Consider the following 5,970-nt stretch of genomic DNA (forward strand, 5'->3'; position numbering starts at 1 on the left):
AATTGTCATTTACCTTATGGTACGCTTCAAAATTTCAAATGATACAAGGCCTGTGTCGCAACCAGCATAACACACAGGGTCACCATTCTTCGAGCACCAGAGATCTGTTGGATAATAAATAGGCCCGAAATTTCATTTCATTGTAGTTTTTTTATCGGTAGCATATCATTACAGTTCATAAACTAAAAGATGTTGAATAAGTTAACAGGCAATTATTATAACCCCTCAGAGACCCGATTTAAATCACGCCACAGCTGAATTAAACAACTACAGATGGGGCTCCATCCCAGAGTAGACCAGAGGTTATGCTGTTATGATCGAAGGATAGACACTTGCAGCAGAAAGAAGCATAGGTCTTGAGATCCTCATTGGGACTACAACTACGTCTATATAATTAGATTAAACTAACATGAGTACATGACCAAAACAGGAAATGTATAATATACGTATAGTCACATAAGCCATAGCAAGGCAGACAATTTTTGGCATAAGTAATCTGACAGCAATTCCAGATTGGCATAGTACAGATCACATGACAGTGGGTGTGTGCGTTTGGGTTTATGTATGACTCATTTCTATACTATTAATACAATGATACACAGTTCTCTTGCCTATTTGAGAATTAAAAAAAAAGTTTATAAACATACGTGTCTAGAGCAAACAATTATAAAGACCAAAAGATACCCAAAAACGAAAATAAAAGGCAAAATCAAGAGCACTTGCATTATCATAGAAGGTGAGAGGAGGGGCTGGAAACTTCTAGGAGCAAAATAGAGGATGCACGGTTGACTGGACAATAGGAAAGAGGAAACGACGAAGTGCTACAGGGTAACAGACTAACAGTACCCATGCGTCCGTATGTCTATGCTTGTATATAGGCTGGTTTGCTTCGTTTAAAATGCATGACTAAAAGTACTATTTACTAATTTGTTGTAAGAAAAAAATATTATTTATTTGTTGAAATAGTATGGCTCATAAGAAAAACGAACATAGCCATAGTTTTATAAATAGCTGTGTCTGTGCACTCTTAGAACGAAAAGCTTTAGAGGCCTCCTGCCCTCCTTGCTCCTCTTCAATGCGAAGAACTAAAAAAGGACTCTGAAGAGGGGGGAAGGAGAAAAAAATATATAGATAGATAAAATGTTCAACCCGTTTTTTTTCTTAAAAAAAGGTGCTCTTGATCTTGCTACTATCGATTTCCTCTATAGTCTACGGACTCCTTTTTTTTTCTTAGCAAAGTCTACAGACTCCTCCTAGATTGCTTTGTCCACATCGATCAGCCCATGAAGCCCACATCGATCAGTCAGCCCAGCAGCAGATAAGCAACCCGGCCCATCGAAAAATTACACAGCCACCTCGTCTCCAACCTGTTCAAAAAAAAAAAAAAAAAACTCGTCGCCAACCTCCCGCCTGCCGGTCACAACCCTCTTATGCAATGTTCCCTTTCTTTCTACAGTTCTATCTAGTATTCATTCATTGCAAATTTGTAACCGTGTTTGGGAAGTCTAGTTCTTTAAGTTAATTGTTTTCTTGCCCAGTGATCTGTAGTAGCCTAAAAGTTCAGCCTCTGTTCAGATAGTTTCAGTACAACAGCTTGTCTTGTTTTTCATCTTGTGCAGCATCACTTTCAGATGCAAATGGTTCACTACTCAAGCAATTAGTAGCCATTTCTTTGAACATTAATTTACTAATTTTTGCTTGATCATGTGTACACAGATGTGTTCTCAGGTCTTGACGGTTTTCAAGCTTGTGTTAGAAGCTCTGTTTAAATTGCCTGGTTTCTATCTGTAGCTTGCAGACAATTTGCCATAGCTCACACCTAGACCACAAGTGTTCAGAGAGTTTTCTCGTGCTATTTTAAGGTTGCCAAAAGTTTGCTTCTGCGTTGTTGTGAAATAGTCCTAATCACACATGCCATGAGTTGGTTTGTGTGATTTTAACGAAAAGAAGTGAGTTGGGGCAAAGAATTTTATAGGCTCCTATTCACCCCCACCCCCCTCTGGTTGTTTGTTCAACCCTTCATATTTTGATTATAGAAAAAGCATAAGCATTGAAGTAGGAAAGCAAAAGGTTACGAGTAGAATTCTAATATATCAAAGCAGTTTGGTTTGGCCGATGGAACACGCGTCCACATCGCTCCAATTTGCCTCATCCATCAGATCTTCAACCCAACGGCCCAGATCGTTTGGAGCCGATTCTGGTTCGGAGCAGCTTCTCGTCGTTCTTTCTCATTTCGTCTGTTTTTCCTCGCTTGTCTACGGCTTCTCCGGCTTCTCGTCTGAATCTAGAGAAACAAATATATACTTCCGCTTCTCCTTCCAGATTCTTCTCTCCCCCTCCCCTCTCTCTCTCCCCATCGGTCTCTCCCTCTCCATCCCAACACGGACACGGCGATGGCGTCGCGACCGGGCGCGCCGGCTGCGGCCACCGTCCTCGTCCTCCTCCTCCGCCCTCCCTCACCTGCCTCTCACCTTAGTTTCTCCCTCCCCTTCCTCTCTTTCTCCCCTTCCCTCCCGAGGCGGCGGTGGGCGCGAGGCGGCGGCAGCCGCGAGGCGATGGCGCCCCCTGCCGACGGTGCGCCGGCGCGGGTGGGGCTCGGCGGCCCCTCTCTCTCCCCCATCCTCCGTGCGGGCTCCTCAATGCCACCTCCCGCTGGGGAGCTTGTGCTCCTCTGCTCGAGAAACCCTAGGTACCTGTGCGGCGGCGGCGGCGAAGCTCGGTGGCTGGATCTCACTGTGACTCATCCTCTTCTTCTCCTCCTTCGTCCCATGAGCTCCTCCCCAGATCCTCTCTCCCTCGTGTTTTTTGGATCAGCAGATCCTCACAACAATTTCTATGGCAGTTGATAACGGCAGTTCTAATGCTTTTCCTAATTTGTATTTGTATAAATATATTGCAGGGATAGATACAAACTATGTTCCTACTGGTCTACATCTTACTGATTTTATTCCCTTTAATATTGTATTTGCTATTACCCATTAGAGATTGGTTGGAATGCATCATGACGATGAATTTGCTATGAAAAAGACAGTTGCTGCTACTTGGTTTACGACTCTCATGCTAGGGCTTATTGCTGACAAATAATTATAAAAAGAGGACTACCATTATTTATTCTTTGTCATCTCCTTGGATTGGATTGTGTTTATTGGTTGAAAGAGCAGCAAGGTCAGTGTTTTTAATGCCATTTTTCCCTTGTGTGATTTATGGTGGTGATTAGTTAGTGCATATCTATAGCCCTTGAAGAATTTGCTTACAAAAGACTGTTGTTGGTACCTGGTTTATGACTCTTATGCGAGGCCTTCTTTAGGGTTCTAATTCCTATGTGATTGTACAGAAAAAACAGTAATACTCAGGGTTGATGGTCAGTGTGAAAAACAAAATCTACAATATTGCTCATGTAGTGTCAAGACCTCAAATAATTCATTACATTTGCTTCTATGTTTATGCTAGGAAAGGTCATCTATAAGTTATGACATTAAACATTTGATCTTTAGAATTCTGAATACTTTTCCCATCTTAGATGATGGCAGTATATTCTTGCCAGCAGATGCACATGTATGATAAGTGATGCAATGACGCCTCAAAATAGAATTACAGCAATCCGTTGTTGAAGTAGTAAAGCCCCATATCTCCTCCTTCCCTTGCCTTTTCAGCTCGGCTCACGCTGCTTATGTTTCAGATTCTCCTACAGTCACTGGGTCCTGTTTTTGGCTGATTTAGAAGCACGTTTCAGGTCAGCAGAGCCTGCTTATCTTGCACATTCTCCTACAGTCACCAGGTCCTATTTTCTGCATCTTTAGAACCTAGCACCAGCTATTGCTACATCTGTCCATTGAGTACTGAAGTTAGGATCTCTTTTCCCTCTTTTTCCTTTTCGTTCCTATTATTTCTGTAGTTAGCCAGTTAATTACCTATTTTTATGGTTCCTACATTCTGGCTGTACTTATATTCATATACTATTTTTGCAGTCCTTGGGTGATACTTTATGCTGGTTTTCGAACCATCATCGATTCTTCAGCTATCTGCTTAGTTGTTGTCCAGGTTCTAATCCTTTTTCCCCGTTTTTACTTTTCCCTCTCATTCTTGTACCGTATAAAAACCAGCTTTTATTTGCTCATTCAGGACTTTGTGTAATTTTTCAATAGCCTCTATAGTATGGCAAGCCAAGAAATATAACATTCAGTACAAGAATTGATGCCAATTTTGCAAGTTAGCCTTCCTGAGTCATAATGTCAGGACAGTGATCAGGTTATTGGGAAGTACCTTATGCTCTATAGCAACATGAAAAAAGGTTAGCGCTAGGATTATTTTGGTAGATGATATCGTTACATATATGTTATATAAGTGCCTCCAAAAGGAAAAAAAAAATGATTCTTACTGATGGTTCTATTTCCATGGCTCTGACAAGCATTTTTAATCAGGTTAATTTCTTTGCGTTAAAAAAGGCTGATTTGTGCAGATAGCCTCATGGTTGTCTGCTGCTTTGGTTTACTGTACATCGCCATCCTCAGATCAGTTTCTTTCTTTTCATTTCGCATACAATTGTTTCCCACCCCATAAAAATGAAATTAGCAAGTGCCATGATCTTAACACATGTATAAAATACATAGTAGTTACCTGCTATAGAATACTTAGCTATTGATAGACTGCAGTCTGAGACAATAAAAGTACCAAAAATAGATCCTTCAAATATTTTGGAGCTTAAAAAAGAAACTTCAATTTTAGGTGATTATCTAGACATCTGCAATGCAACACTGCGACCACAACTCACTATCCTTAAACATGACACTTAATTCGTGCTTCAGGTGTCAAGCCATCATATTCAGAACTTTGATATAGTGTGTTGTCTTAACTGTGCCAATTTGGTGATAGAACTGAGATTTTGTTATTTCAGGAACACTTGATACAACCTAGAGCGCAGGAACCAACAATGGTCCAGTGGTCTAACTGAAATTTATCCAACGGAGAATACAGAGAATATTGCACACTCTCTTTTAATATTGCACACTCTCTTTTATTTGTCCAAGTCTGAAAGTTTATCTGTACTGCTTACTCTAGATTTCTACTCAGTTTATAGGTTTGTTGACAAACATTTATTAATCATGCCACTTTGTTTCATGCTTCTATCACAAAATAAAATAAAATAAAATGGTTCATGTCCTTATTCATGTGACTGTTGCTGAGCCCAGTGACTGTGATGTATAAATATAGCATCAATTTCATTAATTCAAACACAGTAAACATACCTCTTGCCGCAGCTATGTTTATGTTGTCCTTGCTTCCTTCTACCTTCCTATTCTAAAAATCTTTGACAGATTTATTTTCTTAGTTCCTAAACTGATGCTCCAATTTATGTGCATATTTTCTACAGGTTTCAGTATGCCACGAGGGTTTTAACTTAGCTTCGTAACATGGAAATGATTTCAGGTATGTTACGGCTGTCAGGTTTTTAGTAGTGTGGAAGTTCTTAATCACCAGTGTTAGGCAGTGTTTGGCTGAGCTACAAGCTGGCTTGTTCGACTTCTTTTTTCAACCGGAGCAGTGTTTTTCCCTCATAACATTCCAGCATAAACAGTAAAAAAATTCATACCAGCCGAACACTGCTTTGTGTGCCCTTGGGGTTTTAAGACACTGTTCTAAAATTTGCATTGTAAATTCGTGATTACCACGCATAGAAAATGCCATGATTTTAAAAGTATGCAGAGTAGATGTGTCCTGCACCATATACAAAAAAGCTCTAATCTTTAGGTTTTTGTGCATGACATATCTACGTTAAACTTCTAATATTATTTTCATACAAAGATTAAACATATTTTTTATCTGTGTCTTAACCAGGTGATTTGCCGGCGTGCGCGAGGACGCGCAATGGACTAGTTCCTCATCATTTGAGGGAGGGGGAGTACATGTTGCATGGCTTTGCTTTATACAAAGCAAAATAAGAAACAAAGTATTTGTGTTGGGATTTCCAGC

General features: G+C 40.2%; 1 pseudogene; it reads right to left on the reverse strand.

The window, feature by feature from the left end:
* Window positions 1-220: 220 nt before the first annotated feature.
* LOC136455768 (small nucleolar RNA Z112) lies at window positions 221-375 on the reverse strand (annotated as a pseudogene).
* Window positions 376-5,970: the final 5,595 nt, after the last annotated feature.

This window comes from Miscanthus floridulus, chromosome 5 (assembly GCF_019320115.1).
Source record: "Miscanthus floridulus cultivar M001 chromosome 5, ASM1932011v1, whole genome shotgun sequence".
NCBI classification, from domain to species: Eukaryota; Viridiplantae; Streptophyta; class Magnoliopsida; order Poales; family Poaceae; genus Miscanthus; species Miscanthus floridulus.